The following is a 17,912-nucleotide window of genomic DNA, read 5'->3' as shown; positions in this document are numbered from 1 at the left end:
AGGGAGTTTTTCCTGACACAGACAAAGAAGTGAGAGAGTGGAGAGCCCTGGAGAAATATGCAAACCTGAGAGCCCCACAATGAACACAGTGCAACGTAAAATAGGATACTCAGTTGATTGACATACAACTTTGCAATCATATGGGTCTACTGAGGAGTAAAATCTGGAGGAGTTGGAGAACAATCAAATGGCGTATGAGGAAACATTTAGGTTTCAACTTTGCTTTCTCAATTAGAGCAGACAGCAGCAGATAGCGTGGCCGAGTGGTCTAAGGCGCTGGATTAAGGCTCCAGTCTCTTCGGAGGCGTGGGTTCGAATCCCACCGCTGTCAAGGGAGATTTTCCTGACACAGACCAAGAAGTGAGACAGTGGAGAGCCCTGGAGAAATATGCAAACCTGAGAGCTCCACAATGAACACAGTGGGACGTGAAATAGGACAATCAGTTGATTGACATTCAACTTTGCAATCATTTGGGTCTACTGAGGAGTAGAATCTGGAAGAAAATTAGATGGCATAGGAGGAGACATTTAGTATAAAATGTTCCTTTCTCGGTTATAGTAGACAGCAGCAGATAGCGTGGCCGAGCGGTCTAAGGCCCTGGATTAAGGCTCCAGTCTCTTCCGGGGCGTGGGTTCGAATCCCACCGCTGTCAAGGGACTTTTTCCTGACACAAACCTAGAAGTGAGACAGTGGAGAGCCCTGGAGAAATATGCAAACCTGAGAGCCCCACAATGAACACAGTGCGACGTAAAATAGGACACTCAGTTGATTGACATACAACTTTGCAATCATATGGGTCTACTGAGGAGTAGAATCTGGAAGAAATTTAGATGGCATAGGAGGAGATATTTAGGATACAATTTTGTTTTCTCGGTTATAGTAGACAGCAGCAGATAGCGTGGCCGAGCGGTCTAAGCCGCTGGATTAAGGCTCCAGTCTCTTCGGGGGCGTGCGTTCGAATCCCACCGCTGTCAAGGGAGTTTTTCCTGACACAGACAAAGAAGTGAGAGAGTGGAGAGCCTTGGAGAAATATGCAAACCTGAGAGCCCCACAATGAACACAGTGGGACGTGAAATAGGACACTCAGTTGATTGACATACAACTTTGCAATCATATGGGTCTACTGAGGAGTAAAATCTGGAGGAGTTGGAGAACAATCAAATGGCTTATGAGGAAACATTTAGGTTTCAACTTTGCTTTCTCAATTACAGCAGATAGCAGCAGATAGCGTGGCCGAGCGGTCTAAGGCGCTGGATTAAGCCTCCAGTCTCTTCGGGGGCGTGGGTTCGAATCCCACCGCTGTCAAGGGAGTTTTTCCTGACACAGACCTAGAAGTGAGACAGGGGAGAGCCCTGGAGAAATATGCAAACCTGAGAGCTCCACAATGAACACAGTGGGACGTGAAATAGGACACTCAGTTGATTGACATTCAACTTTGCAATCATTTGGTTCTACTGAGGAGTAGAATCTGGAAGAAAATTAGATGGCATAGGAGGAGATATTTAGGATACAATTTTGCTTTCTCGGTTACAGTAGACAGCAGCAGATAGCGTGGCCGAGCGGTCTAAGGCGCTGGATTAAGGCTCCAGTCTCTTCGGGGGCGTGGGTTCGAATCCCACCGCTGTCAAGGGAGTTTTTCCTGACACAGACCAAGAAGTGAGACGGTGGAGAGCCCTGGAGAAATCTGCAAAACTGAGAGCTCCACAATGAACACAGTGATGTTAAATAGGACTCTCAGTTGATTGACATACAACTTTGCAATCATTTGGGTCTACTGAGGAGTAGAATCTGAAAGAAAATTAGCTGGCATAGGAGGAGATATTTAGGATAAAATTTTGCTTTCTCTGTTATAGTAGACAGCAGCAGATAGCGTGGCCGAGCGGTCTAAGGCGCTGGATTAAGGCTCCAGTCTCTTCGGGGGCGTGGGTTCGAATCCCACCGCTGTCAAGGGAGTTTTTCCTGACACAGACCTAGAAGTGAGACAGTGGAGAGCCCTGGAGAAATATGCAAACCTGAGAGCTCCACAATGAACACAGTGGGACGTGAAATAGGACAATCAGTTGATTGACATTCAACTTTGCAATCATTTGGGTCTACTGAGGAGTAGAATCTGGAAGAAATTTAGATGACATAGGAGGAGATATTTAGGATACAATTTTGTTTTCTCGGTTATAGCAGACAGCAGCAGATAGCGTGGCCGAGCGGTCTAAGCCGCTGGATTAAGGCTCCAGTCTCTTCGGGGGCGTGCGTTCGAATCCCACCGCTGTCAAGGGAGTTTTTCCTGACACAGACAAAGAAGTGAGAGAGTGGAGAGCCCTGGAGAAATATGCAAACCTGAGAGCCCCACAATGAACACAGTGCAACGTAAAATAGGATACTCAGTTGATTGACATACAACTTTGCAATCATATGGGTCTACTGAGGAGTAAAATCTGGAGGAGTTGGAGAACAATCAAATGGCGTATGAGGAAACATTTAGGTTTCAACTTTGCTTTCTCAATTAGAGCAGACAGCAGCAGATAGCGTGGCCGAGTGGTCTAAGGCGCTGGATTAAGGCTCCAGTCTCTTCGGAGGCGTGGGTTCGAATCCCACCGCTGTCAAGGGAGATTTTCCTGACACAGACCAAGAAGTGAGACAGTGGAGAGCCCTGGAGAAATATGCAAACCTGAGAGCTCCACAATGAACACAGTGGGACGTGAAATAGGACAATCAGTTGATTGACATTCAACTTTGCAATCATTTCGGTCTACTGAGGAGTAGAATCTGGAAGAAAATTAGATGGCATAGGAGGAGACATTTAGGATAAAATGTTCCTTTCTCGGTTATAGTAGACAGCAGCAGATAGCGTGGCCGAGCGGTCTAAGGCGCTGGATTAAGGCTCCAGTCTCTTCCGGGGCATGGGTTCGAATCCCACCGCTGTCAAGGGACTTATTCCTGACACAAACCTAGAAGTGAGACAGTGGAGAGCCCTGGAGAAATTTGCAAACCTGAGAGCCCCACAATGAACACAGTGCGATGTAAAATAGGACACTCAGTTGATTGACATACAACTTTGCAATCATATGGGTCTACTGAGGAGTAGAATCTGGAAGAAATTTAGATGGCATAGGAGGAGATATTTAGGATACAATTTTGTTTTCTCGGTTATAGTAGACAGCAGCAGATAGCGTGGCCGAGCGGTCTAAGCCGCTGGATTAAGGCTCCAGTCTCTTCGGGGGCGTGCGTTCGAATCCCACCGCTGTCAAGGGAGTTTTTCCTGACACAGACAAAGAAGTGAGAGAGTGGAGAGCCCTGGAGAAATATGCAAACCTGAGAGCCCCACAATGAACACAGTGGGACGTGAAATAGGACACTCAGTTGATTGACATACAACTTTGCAATCATATGGGTCTACTGAGGAGTAAAATCTGGAGGAGTTGGAGAACAATCAAATGGCTTATGAGGAAACATTTAGGTTTCAACTTTGCTTTCTCAATTACAGCAGATAGCAGCAGATAGCGTGGCCGAGCGGTCTAAGGCGCTGGATTAAGGCTCCAGTCTCTTCGGGGGCGTGGGTTCGAATCCCACCGCTGTCAAGGGAGTTTTTCCTGACACAGACCTAGAAGTGAGACAGGGGAGAGCCCTGGAGAAATATGCAAACCTGAGAGCTCCACAATGAACACAGTGGGACGTGAAATAGGACACTCAGTTGATTGACATTCAACTTTGCAATCATTTGGTTCTACTGAGGAGTAGAATCTGGAAGAAAATTAGATGGCATAGGAGGAGATATTTAGGATACAATTTTGCTTTCTCGGTTACAGTAGACAGCAGCAGATAGCGTGGCCGAGCGGTCTAAGGCGCTGGATTAAGGCTCCAGTCTCTTCGGGGGCGTGGGTTCGAATCCCACCGCTGTCAAGGGAGTTTTTCCTGACACAGACCTAGAAGTGAGACAGTGGAGAGCCCTGGAGAAATATGCAAACCTGAGAGCTCCACAATGAACACAGTGGGACGTGAAATAGGACAATCAGTTGATTGACATTCAACTTTGCAATCATTTGGGTCTACTGAGGAGTAGAATCTGGAAGAAAATTAGATGGCATAGGAGGAGATATTTAGGATAAAATTTTCCTTTCTCGGTTATGGTAGACAGCAGCAGATAGCGTGGCCGAGCGGTCTAAGGCGCTGGATTAAGGCTCCAGTCTCTTCGGGGGCGTGGGTTCGAATCCCACCGCTGTCAAGGGAGTTTTTCCTGACACAAACCTAGAAGTGAGACAGTGGAGAGCCCTGGAGAAATATGCAAACCTGAGAGCCCCACAATGAACACAGTGCGATGTAAAATAGGACACTCAGTTGATTGACATACAACTTTGCAATCATATGGGTCTACTGAGGAGTAGAATCTGGAAAAAATTTAGATGGCATAGGAGGAGATATTTAGGATACAATTTTGTTTTCTCGGTTATAGTAGACAGCAGCAGATAGCGTGGCCGAGCGGTCTAAGCCGCTGGATTAAGGCTCCAGTCTCTTCGGGGGCGTGCGTTCGAATCCCACCGCTGTCAAGGGAGTTTTTCCTGACACAGACAAAGAAGTGAGAGAGTGGAGAGCCCTGGAGAAATATGCAAACCTGAGAGCCCCACAATGAACACAGTGCAACGTAAAATAGGACACTCAGTTGATTGACATACAACTTTGCAATCATATGGGTCTACTGAGGAGTAAAATCTGGAGGAGTTGGAGAACAATCAAATGGCTTATGAGGAAACATTTAGGTTTCAACTTTGCTTTCTCAATTACAGCAGATAGCAGCAGATAGCGTGGCCGAGTGGTCTAAGGCGCTGGATTAAGGCTCCAGTCTCTTCGGGGGCGTGGGTTCGAATCCCACCGCTGTCAAGGGAGTTTTTCCTGACACAGACCAAGAAGTGAGACGGTGGAGAGCCCTGGAGAAATCTGCAAAACTGAGAGCTCCACAATGAACACAGTGATGTTAAATAGGACTCTCAGTTGATTCACATACAACTTTGCAATCATTTGGGTCTACTGAGGAGTAGAATCTGGAAGAAAATTATATGGCATAGGAGGAGATATTTAGGATAAAATGTTGCTTTCTCGGTTATAGTAGACAGCAGCAGATAGCGTGGCCGAGCGGTATAAGGCGCTCGATTAAGGCTCCAGTCTCTTCGGGGGCATGGGTTCGAATCCCACCGCTGTCAAGGGAGTTTTTCCTGACACAGACCTAGAAGTGAGACAGTGGAGAGCCCTGGAGAAATATGCAAACCTGAGAGCTCCACAATGAACACAGTGCGACGTGAAATAGGACACTCAGTTGATTGACATTCAACTTTGCAATCATTTGGGTCTACTGAGGAGTAGAATCTGGAAGAAAATTAGATGGCATAGGAGGAGATATTTAGGATACAATTTTGCTTTCTCGGTTATAGTAGACAGCAGCAGATAGCGTGGCCGAGCGGTCTAAGGCGCTGGATTAAGGCTCCAGTCTCTTCGGGGGCGTGGGTTCGAATCCCACCGCTGTCAAGGGAGTTTTTCCTGACACAGACCTAGAAGTGAGACAGTGGAGAGCCCTGGAGAAATATGCAAACCTGAGAGCTCCACAATGAACACAGTGGGACGTGAAATAGGACACTCAGTTGATTGACATTCAACTTTGCAATCATTTGGTTCTACTGAGGAGTAGAATCTGGAAGAAAATTAGATGGCATAGGAGGAGATATTTAGGATACAATTTTGCTTTCTCGGTTACAGTAGACAGCAGCAGATAGCGTGGCCGAGCGGTCTAAGGCGCTGGATTAAGGCTCCAGTCTCTTCGGGGGCGTGGGTTCGAATCCCACCGCTGTCACGGGAGTTTTTCCTGACACAGACCAAGAAGTGAGACGGTGGAGAGCCCTGGAGAAATCTGCAAAACTGAGAGCTCCACAATGAACACAGTGATGTTAAATAGGACTCTCAGTTGATTGACATACAACTTTGCAATCATTTGGGTTTACTGAGGAGTAGAATCTGAAAGAAAATTAGCTGGCATAGGAGGAGATATTTAGGATAAAATTTTGCTTTCTCTGTTATAGTAGACAGCAGCAGATAGCGTGGCCGAGCGGTCTAAGGCGCTGGATTAAGGCTCCAGTCTCTTCGGGGGCGTGGGTTCAAATCCCACCGCTGTCAAGGGAGTTTTTCCTGACACAGACCTAGAAGTGAGACAGTGGAGAGCCCTGGAGAAATATGCAAACCTGAGAGCTCCACAATGAACACAGTGGGACGTGAAATAGGACAATCAGTTGATTGACATTCAACTTTGCAATCATTTGGGTCTACTGAGGAGTAGAATCTGGAAGAAAATTAGATGGCATAGGAGGAGATATTTAGGATAAAATGTTCCTTTCTCGGTTATAGTAGACAGCAGCAGATAGCGTGGCCGAGCGGTCTAAGGCGCTGGATTAAGGCTCCAGTCTCTTCGGGGGCGTGGGTTCGAATCCCACCGCTGTCAAGGGAGTATTTCCTGACACAAACCTAGAAGTGAGACAGTGGAGAGCCCTGGAGAAATATGCTAACCTGAGAGCCCCACAATGAACACAGTGCGATGTAAAATAGGACACTCAGTTGATTGACATACAACTTTGCAATCATATGGGTCTACTGAGGAGTAGAATCTGGAAGAAATTTAGATGGCATAGGAGGAGATATTTAGGATACAATTTTGTTTTCTCGGTTAAAGCAGACAGCAGCAGATAGCGTGGCCGAGCGGTCTAAGCCGCTGGATTAAGGCTCCAGTCTCTTCGGGGGCGTGCGTTCGAATCCCATCGCTGTCAAGGGAGTTTTTCCTGACACAAACCTAGAAGTGAGACAGTGGAGAGCCCTGGAGAAATATGCAAACCTGAGAGCCCCACAATGAACACAGTGCGATGTAAAATAGGACACTCAGTTGATTGACATACAACTTTGCAATCATATGGGTCTACTGAGGAGTAGAATCTGGAAGAAATTTAGATGGCATAGGAGGAGATATTTAGGATACAATTTTGTTTTCTCGGTTATAGCAGAGAGCAGCAGATAGCGTGGCCGAGCGGTCTAAGCCGCTGGATTAAGGCTCCAGTCTCTTCGGGGGCGTGCGTTCGAATCCCACCGCTGTCAAGGGAGTTTTTCCTGACACAGACAAAGAAGTGAGAGAGTGGAGAGCCCTGGAGAAATATGCAAACCTGAGAGCCCCACAATGAACACAGTGCAACGTAAAATAGGATACTCAGTTGATTGACATACAACTTTGCAATCATATGGGTCTACTGAGGAGTAAAATCTGGAGGAGTTGGAGAACAATCAAATGGCGTATGAGGAAACATTTAGGTTTCAACTTTGCTTTCTCAATTAGAGCAGACAGCAGCAGATAGCGTGGCCGAGTGGTCTAAGGCGCTGGATTAAGGCTCCAGTCTCTTCGGAGGCGTGGGTTCGAATCCCACCGCTGTCAAGGGAGATTTTCCTGACACAGACCAAGAAGTGAGACAGTGGAGAGCCCTGGAGAAATATGCAAACCTGAGAGCTCCACAATGAACACAGTGGGACGTGAAATAGGACAATCAGTTGATTGACATTCAACTTTGCAATCATTTGGGTCTACTGAGGAGTAGAATCTGGAAGAAAATTAGATGGCATAGGAGGAGACATTTAGTATAAAATGTTCCTTTCTCGGTTATAGTAGACAGCAGCAGATAGCGTGGCCGAGCGGTCTAAGGCCCTGGATTAAGGCTCCAGTCTCTTCCGGGGCGTGGGTTCGAATCCCACCGCTGTCAAGGGACTTTTTCCTGACACAAACCTAGAAGTGAGACAGTGGAGAGCCCTGGAGAAATATGCAAACCTGAGAGCCCCACAATGAACACAGTGCGACGTAAAATAGGACACTCAGTTGATTGACATACAACTTTGCAATCATATGGGTCTACTGAGGAGTAGAATCTGGAAGAAATTTAGATGGCATAGGAGGAGATATTTAGGATACAATTTTGTTTTCTCGGTTATAGTAGACAGCAGCAGATAGCGTGGCCGAGCGGTCTAAGCCGCTGGATTAAGGCTCCAGTCTCTTCGGGGGCGTGCGTTCGAATCCCACCGCTGTCAAGGGAGTTTTTCCTGACACAGACAAAGAAGTGAGAGAGTGGAGAGCCTTGGAGAAATATGCAAACCTGAGAGCCCCACAATGAACACAGTGGGACGTGAAATAGGACACTCAGTTGATTGACATACAACTTTGCAATCATATGGGTCTACTGAGGAGTAAAATCTGGAGGAGTTGGAGAACAATCAAATGGCTTATGAGGAAACATTTAGGTTTCAACTTTGCTTTCTCAATTACAGCAGATAGCAGCAGATAGCGTGGCCGAGCGGTCTAAGGCGCTGGATTAAGCCTCCAGTCTCTTCGGGGGCGTGGGTTCGAATCCCACCGCTGTCAAGGGAGTTTTTCCTGACACAGACCTAGAAGTGAGACAGGGGAGAGCCCTGGAGAAATATGCAAACCTGAGAGCTCCACAATGAACACAGTGGGACGTGAAATAGGACACTCAGTTGATTGACATTCAACTTTGCAATCATTTGGTTCTACTGAGGAGTAGAATCTGGAAGAAAATTAGATGGCATAGGAGGAGATATTTAGGATACAATTTTGCTTTCTCGGTTACAGTAGACAGCAGCAGATAGCGTGGCCGAGCGGTCTAAGGCGCTGGATTAAGGCTCCAGTCTCTTCGGGGGCGTGGGTTCGAATCCCACCGCTGTCAAGGGAGTTTTTCCTGACACAGACCAAGAAGTGAGACGGTGGAGAGCCCTGGAGAAATCTGCAAAACTGAGAGCTCCACAATGAACACAGTGATGTTAAATAGGACTCTCAGTTGATTGACATACAACTTTGCAATCATTTGGGTCTACTGAGGAGTAGAATCTGAAAGAAAATTAGCTGGCATAGGAGGAGATATTTAGGATAAAATTTTGCTTTCTCTGTTATAGTAGACAGCAGCAGATAGCGTGGCCGAGCGGTCTAAGGCGCTGGATTAAGGCTCCAGTCTCTTCGGGGGCGTGGGTTCGAATCCCACCGCTGTCAAGGGAGTTTTTCCTGACACAGACCTAGAAGTGAGACAGTGGAGAGCCCTGGAGAAATATGCAAACCTGAGAGCTCCACAATGAACACAGTGGGACGTGAAATAGGACAATCAGTTGATTGACATTCAACTTTGCAATCATTTGGGTCTACTGAGGAGTAGAATCTGGAAGAAAATTAGATGGCATAGGAGGAGATATTTAGGATAAAATGTTCCTTTCTCGGTTATAGTAGACAGCAGCAGATAGCGTGGCCGAGCGGTCTAAGGCGCTGGATTAAGGCTCCAGTCTCTTCGGGGGCGTGGGTTCGAATCCCACCGCTGTCAAGGGAGTATTTCCTGACACAAACCTAGAAGTGAGACAGTGGAGAGCCCTGGAGAAATATGCTAACCTGAGAGCCCCACAATGAACACAGTGCGATGTAAAATAGGACACTCAGTTGATTGACATACAACTTTGCAATCATATGGGTCTACTGAGGAGTAGAATCTGGAAGAAATTTAGATGGCATAGGAGGAGATATTTAGGATACAATTTTGTTTTCTCGGTTATAGCAGACAGCAGCAGATAGCGTGGCCGAGCGGTCTAAGCCGCTGGATTAAGGCTCCAGTCTCTTCGGGGGCGTGCGTTCGAATCCCATCGCTGTCAAGGGAGTTTTTCCTGACACAAACCTAGAAGTGAGACAGTGGAGAGCCCTGGAGAAATATGCAAACCTGAGAGCCCCACAATGAACACAGTGCGATGTAAAATAGGACACTCAGTTGATTGACATACAACTTTGCAATCATATGGGTCTACTGAGGAGTAGAATCTGGAAGAAATTTAGATGGCATAGGAGGAGATATTTAGGATACAATTTTGTTTTCTCGGTTATAGCAGAGAGCAGCAGATAGCGTGGCCGAGCGGTCTAAGCCGCTGGATTAAGGCTCCAGTCTCTTCGGGGGCGTGCGTTCGAATCCCACCGCTGTCAAGGGAGTTTTTCCTGACACAGACAAAGAAGTGAGAGAGTGGAGAGCCCTGGAGAAATATGCAAACCTGAGAGCCCCACAATGAACACAGTGCAACGTAAAATAGGATACTCAGTTGATTGACATACAACTTTGCAATCATATGGGTCTACTGAGGAGTAAAATCTGGAGGAGTTGGAGAACAATCAAATGGCGTATGAGGAAACATTTAGGTTTCAACTTTGCTTTCTCAATTAGAGCAGACAGCAGCAGATAGCGTGGCCGAGTGGTCTAAGGCGCTGGATTAAGGCTCCAGTCTCTTCGGAGGCGTGGGTTCGAATCCCACCGCTGTCAAGGGAGATTTTCCTGACACAGACCAAGAAGTGAGACAGTGGAGAGCCCTGGAGAAATATGCAAACCTGAGAGCTCCACAATGAACACAGTGGGACGTGAAATAGGACAATCAGTTGATTGACATTCAACTTTGCAATCATTTGGGTCTACTGAGGAGTAGAATCTGGAAGAAAATTAGATGGCATAGGAGGAGACATTTAGTATAAAATGTTCCTTTCTCGGTTATAGTAGACAGCAGCAGATAGCGTGGCCGAGCGGTCTAAGGCCCTGGATTAAGGCTCCAGTCTCTTCCGGGGCGTGGGTTCGAATCCCACCGCTGTCAAGGGACTTTTTCCTGACACAAACCTAGAAGTGAGACAGTGGAGAGCCCTGGAGAAATATGCAAACCTGAGAGCCCCACAATGAACACAGTGCGACGTAAAATAGGACACTCAGTTGATTGACATACAACTTTGCAATCATATGGGTCTACTGAGGAGTAGAATCTGGAAGAAATTTAGATGGCATAGGAGGAGATATTTAGGATACAATTTTGTTTTCTCGGTTATAGTAGACAGCAGCAGATAGCGTGGCCGAGCGGTCTAAGCCGCTGGATTAAGGCTCCAGTCTCTTCGGGGGCGTGCGTTCGAATCCCACCGCTGTCAAGGGAGTTTTTCCTGACACAGACAAAGAAGTGAGAGAGTGGAGAGCCTTGGAGAAATATGCAAACCTGAGAGCCCCACAATGAACACAGTGGGACGTGAAATAGGACACTCAGTTGATTGACATACAACTTTGCAATCATATGGGTCTACTGAGGAGTAAAATCTGGAGGAGTTGGAGAACAATCAAATGGCTTATGAGGAAACATTTAGGTTTCAACTTTGCTTTCTCAATTACAGCAGATAGCAGCAGATAGCGTGGCCGAGCGGTCTAAGGCGCTGGATTAAGCCTCCAGTCTCTTCGGGGGCGTGGGTTCGAATCCCACCGCTGTCAAGGGAGTTTTTCCTGACACAGACCTAGAAGTGAGACAGGGGAGAGCCCTGGAGAAATATGCAAACCTGAGAGCTCCACAATGAACACAGTGGGACGTGAAATAGGACACTCAGTTGATTGACATTCAACTTTGCAATCATTTGGTTCTACTGAGGAGTAGAATCTGGAAGAAAATTAGATGGCATAGGAGGAGATATTTAGGATACAATTTTGCTTTCTCGGTTACAGTAGACAGCAGCAGATAGCGTGGCCGAGCGGTCTAAGGCGCTGGATTAAGGCTCCAGTCTCTTCGGGGGCGTGGGTTCGAATCCCACCGCTGTCAAGGGAGTTTTTCCTGACACAGACCAAGAAGTGAGACGGTGGAGAGCCCTGGAGAAATCTGCAAAACTGAGAGCTCCACAATGAACACAGTGATGTTAAATAGGACTCTCAGTTGATTGACATACAACTTTGCAATCATTTGGGTCTACTGAGGAGTAGAATCTGAAAGAAAATTAGCTGGCATAGGAGGAGATATTTAGGATAAAATTTTGCTTTCTCTGTTATAGTAGACAGCAGCAGATAGCGTGGCCGAGCGGTCTAAGGCGCTGGATTAAGGCTCCAGTCTCTTCGGGGGCGTGGGTTCGAATCCCACCGCTGTCAAGGGAGTTTTTCCTGACACAGACCTAGAAGTGAGACAGTGGAGAGCCCTGGAGAAATATGCAAACCTGAGAGCTCCACAATGAACACAGTGGGACGTGAAATAGGACAATCAGTTGATTGACATTCAACTTTGCAATCATTTGGGTCTACTGAGGAGTAGAATCTGGAAGAAAATTAGATGGCATAGGAGGAGATATTTAGGATAAAATGTTCCTTTCTCGGTTATAGTAGACAGCAGCAGATAGCGTGGCCGAGCGGTCTAAGGCGCTGGATTAAGGCTCCAGTCTCTTCGGGGGCGTGGGTTCGAATCCCACCGCTGTCAAGGGAGTATTTCCTGACACAAACCTAGAAGTGAGACAGTGGAGAGCCCTGGAGAAATATGCTAACCTGAGAGCCCCACAATGAACACAGTGCGATGTAAAATAGGACACTCAGTTGATTGACATACAACTTTGCAATCATATGGGTCTACTGAGGAGTAGAATCTGGAAGAAATTTAGATGGCATAGGAGGAGATATTTAGGATACAATTTTGTTTTCTCGGTTATAGCAGACAGCAGCAGATAGCGTGGCCGAGCGGTCTAAGCCGCTGGATTAAGGCTCCAGTCTCTTCGGGGGCGTGCGTTCGAATCCCATCGCTGTCAAGGGAGTTTTTCCTGACACAAACCTAGAAGTGAGACAGTGGAGAGCCCTGGAGAAATATGCAAACCTGAGAGCCCCACAATGAACACAGTGCGATGTAAAATAGGACACTCAGTTGATTGACATACAACTTTGCAATCATATGGGTCTACTGAGGAGTAGAATCTGGAAGAAATTTAGATGGCATAGGAGGAGATATTTAGGATACAATTTTGTTTTCTCGGTTATAGCAGAGAGCAGCAGATAGCGTGGCCGAGCGGTCTAAGCCGCTGGATTAAGGCTCCAGTCTCTTCGGGGGCGTGCGTTCGAATCCCACCGCTGTCAAGGGAGTTTTTCCTGACACAGACAAAGAAGTGAGAGAGTGGAGAGCCCTGGAGAAATATGCAAACCTGAGAGCCCCACAATGAACACAGTGCAACGTAAAATAGGATACTCAGTTGATTGACATACAACTTTGCAATCATATGGGTCTACTGAGGAGTAAAATCTGGAGGAGTTGGAGAACAATCAAATGGCGTATGAGGAAACATTTAGGTTTCAACTTTGCTTTCTCAATTAGAGCAGACAGCAGCAGATAGCGTGGCCGAGTGGTCTAAGGCGCTGGATTAAGGCTCCAGTCTCTTCGGAGGCGTGGGTTCGAATCCCACCGCTGTCAAGGGAGATTTTCCTGACACAGACCAAGAAGTGAGACAGTGGAGAGCCCTGGAGAAATATGCAAACCTGAGAGCTCCACAATGAACACAGTGGGACGTGAAATAGGACAATCAGTTGATTGACATTCAACTTTGCAATCATTTGGGTCTACTGAGGAGTAGAATCTGGAAGAAAATTAGATGGCATAGGAGGAGACATTTAGTATAAAATGTTCCTTTCTCGGTTATAGTAGACAGCAGCAGATAGCGTGGCCGAGCGGTCTAAGGCCCTGGATTAAGGCTCCAGTCTCTTCCGGGGCGTGGGTTCGAATCCCACCGCTGTCAAGGGACTTTTTCCTGACACAAACCTAGAAGTGAGACAGTGGAGAGCCCTGGAGAAATATGCAAACCTGAGAGCCCCACAATGAACACAGTGCGACGTAAAATAGGACACTCAGTTGATTGACATACAACTTTGCAATCATATGGGTCTACTGAGGAGTAGAATCTGGAAGAAATTTAGATGGCATAGGAGGAGATATTTAGGATACAATTTTGTTTTCTCGGTTATAGTAGACAGCAGCAGATAGCGTGGCCGAGCGGTCTAAGCCGCTGGATTAAGGCTCCAGTCTCTTCGGGGGCGTGCGTTCGAATCCCACCGCTGTCAAGGGAGTTTTTCCTGACACAGACAAAGAAGTGAGAGAGTGGAGAGCCTTGGAGAAATATGCAAACCTGAGAGCCCCACAATGAACACAGTGGGACGTGAAATAGGACACTCAGTTGATTGACATACAACTTTGCAATCATATGGGTCTACTGAGGAGTAAAATCTGGAGGAGTTGGAGAACAATCAAATGGCTTATGAGGAAACATTTAGGTTTCAACTTTGCTTTCTCAATTACAGCAGATAGCAGCAGATAGCGTGGCCGAGCGGTCTAAGGCGCTGGATTAAGGCTCCAGTCTCTTCGGGGGCGTGGGTTCGAATCCCACCGCTGTCAAGGGAGTTTTTCCTGACACAGACCTAGAAGTGAGACAGGGGAGAGCCCTGGAGAAATATGCAAACCTGAGAGCTCCACAATGAACACAGTGGGACGTGAAATAGGACACTCAGTTGATTGACATTCAACTTTGCAATCATTTGGTTCTACTGAGGAGTAGAATCTGGAAGAAAATTAGATGGCATAGGAGGAGATATTTAGGATACAATTTTGCTTTCTCGGTTACAGTAGACAGCAGCAGATAGCGTGGCCGAGCGGTCTAAGGCGCTGGATTAAGGCTCCAGTCTCTTCGGGGGCGTGGGTTCGAATCCCACCGCTGTCAAGGGAGTTTTTCCTGACACAGACCAAGAAGTGAGACGGTGGAGAGCCCTGGAGAAATCTGCAAAACTGAGAGCTCCACAATGAACACAGTGATGTTAAATAGGACTCTCAGTTGATTGACATACAACTTTGCAATCATTTGGGTCTACTGAGGAGTAGAATCTGAAAGAAAATTAGCTGGCATAGGAGGAGATATTTAGGATAAAATTTTGCTTTCTCTGTTATAGTAGACAGCAGCAGATAGCGTGGCCGAGCGGTCTAAGGCGCTGGATTAAGGCTCCAGTCTCTTCGGGGGCGTGGGTTCGAATCCCACCGCTGTCAAGGGAGTTTTTCCTGACACAGACCTAGAAGTGAGACAGTGGAGAGCCCTGGAGAAATATGCAAACCTGAGAGCTCCACAATGAACACAGTGGGACGTGAAATAGGACAATCAGTTGATTGACATTCAACTTTGCAATCATTTGGGTCTACTGAGGAGTAGAATCTGGAAGAAAATTAGATGGCATAGGAGGAGATATTTAGGATAAAATTTTCCTTTCTCGGTTATGGTAGACAGCAGCAGATAGCGTGGCCGAGCGGTCTAAGGCGCTGGATTAAGGCTCCAGTCTCTTCGGGGGCGTGGGTTCGAATCCCACCGCTGTCAAGGGAGTTTTTCCTGACACAAACCTAGAAGTGAGACAGTGGAGAGCCCTGGAGAAATATGCAAACCTGAGAGCCCCACAATGAACACAGTGTGATGTAAAATAGGACACTCAGTTGATTGACATACAACTTTGCAATCATATGGGTCTACTGAGGAGTAGAATCTGGAAGAAATTTAGATGGCATAGGAGGAGATATTTAGGATACAATTTTGTTTTCTCGGTTATAGCAGACAGCAGCAGATAGCGTGGCCGAGCGGTCTAAGCCGCTGGATTAAGGCTCCAGTCTCTTCGGGGGCGTGCGTTCGAATCCCACCGCTGTCAAGGGAGTTTTTCCTGACACAAACCTAGAAGTGAGACAGTGGAGAGCCCTGGAGAAATATGCAAACCTGAGAGCCCCACAATGAACACAGTGCGATGTAAAATAGGACACTCAGTTGATTGACATACAACTTTGCAATCATATGGGTCTACTGAGGAGTAGAATCTGGAAGAAATTTAGATGGCATAGGAGGAGATATTTAGGATACAATTTTGTTTTCTCGGTTATAGCAGACAGCAGCAGATAGCGTGGCCGAGCGGTCTAAGCCGCTGGATTAAGGCTCCAGTCTCTTCGGGGGCGTGCGTTCGAATCCCACCGCTGTCAAGGGAGTTTTTCCTGACACAGACAAAGAAGTGAGAGAGTGGAGAGCCCTGGAGAAATATGCAAACCTGAGAGCCCCACAATGAACACAGTGGGACGTGAAATAGGACACTCAGTTGATTGACATACAACTTTGCAATCATATGGGTCTACTGAGGAGTAAAATCTGGAGGAGTTGGAGAACAATCAAATGGCTTATGAGGAAACATTTAGGTTTCAACTTTGCTTTCTCAATTACAGCAGATAGCAGCAGATAGCGTGGCCGAGCGGTCTAAGGCGCTGGATTAAGGCTCCAGTCTCTTCGGGGGCGTGGGTTCGAATCCCACCGCTGTCAAAGGAGTTTTTCCTGACACAGACCTAGAAGTGAGACAGTGGAGAGCCCTGGAGAAATATGCAAACCTGAGAGCTCCACAATGAACACAGTGGGACGTGAAATAGGACAATCAGTTGATTGACATTCAACTTTGCAATCATTTGGGTCTACTGAGGAGTAGAATCTGGAAGAAAATTAGATGGCATAGGAGGAGATATTTAGGATAAAATTTTCCTTTCTCGGTTATGGTAGACAGCAGCAGATAGCGTGGCCGAGCGGTCTAAGGCGCTGGATTAAGGCTCCAGTCTCTTCGGGGGCGTGGGTTCGAATCCCACCGCTGTCAAGGGAGTTTTTCCTGACACAAACCTAGAAGTGAGACAGTGGAGAGCCCTGGAGAAATATGCAAACCTGAGAGCCCCACAATGAACACAGTGCGATGTAAAATAGGACACTCAGTTGATTGACATACAACTTTGCAATCATATGGGTCTACTGAGGAGTAGAATCTGGAAAAAATTTAGATGGCATAGGAGGAGATATTTAGGATACAATTTTGTTTTCTCGGTTATAGTAGACAGCAGCAGATAGCGTGGCCGAGCGGTCTAAGCCGCTGGATTAAGGCTCCAGTCTCTTCGGGGGCGTGCGTTCGAATCCCACCGCTGTCAAGGGAGTTTTTCCTGACACAGACAAAGAAGTGAGAGAGTGGAGAGCCCTGGAGAAATATGCAAACCTGAGAGCCCCACAATGAACACAGTGCAACGTAAAATAGGACACTCAGTTGATTGACATACAACTTTGCAATCATATGGGTCTACTGAGGAGTAAAATCTGGAGGAGTTGGAGAACAATCAAATGGCTTATGAGGAAACATTTAGGTTTCAACTTTGCTTTCTCAATTACAGCAGATAGCAGCAGATAGCGTGGCCGAGTGGTCTAAGGCGCTGGATTAAGGCTCCAGTCTCTTCGGGGGCGTGGGTTCGAATCCCACCGCTGTCAAGGGAGTTTTTCCTGACACAGACCAAGAAGTGAGACGGTGGAGAGCCCTGGAGAAATCTGCAAAACTGAGAGCTCCACAATGAACACAGTGATGTTAAATAGGACTCTCAGTTGATTCACATACAACTTTGCAATCATTTGGGTCTACTGAGGAGTAGAATCTGGAAGAAAATTATATGGCATAGGAGGAGATATTTAGGATAAAATGTTGCTTTCTCGGTTATAGTAGACAGCAGCAGATAGCGTGGCCGAGCGGTATAAGGCGCTCGATTAAGGCTCCAGTCTCTTCGGGGGCATGGGTTCGAATCCCACCGCTGTCAAGGGAGTTTTTCCTGACACAGACCTAGAAGTGAGACAGTGGAGAGCCCTGGAGAAATATGCAAACCTGAGAGCTCCACAATGAACACAGTGCGACGTGAAATAGGACACTCAGTTGATTGACATTCAACTTTGCAATCATTTGGGTCTACTGAGGAGTAGAATCTGGAAGAAAATTAGATGGCATAGGAGGAGATATTTAGGATACAATTTTGCTTTCTCGGTTATAGTAGACAGCAGCAGATAGCGTGGCCGAGCGGTCTAAGGCGCTGGATTAAGGCTCCAGTCTCTTCGGGGGCGTGGGTTCGAATCCCACCGCTGTCAAGGGAGTTTTTCCTGACACAGACCTAGAAGTGAGACAGTGGAGAGCCCTGGAGAAATATGCAAACCTGAGAGCTCCACAATGAACACAGTGGGACGTGA

This window comes from Notolepis coatsorum (assembly GCF_963971535.1).
Source record: "Notolepis coatsorum genome assembly, chromosome: 13".
Taxonomy (NCBI): domain Eukaryota; kingdom Metazoa; phylum Chordata; class Actinopteri; order Aulopiformes; family Paralepididae; genus Notolepis; species Notolepis coatsorum.
This window is presented reverse-complemented; position numbering follows the sequence as displayed.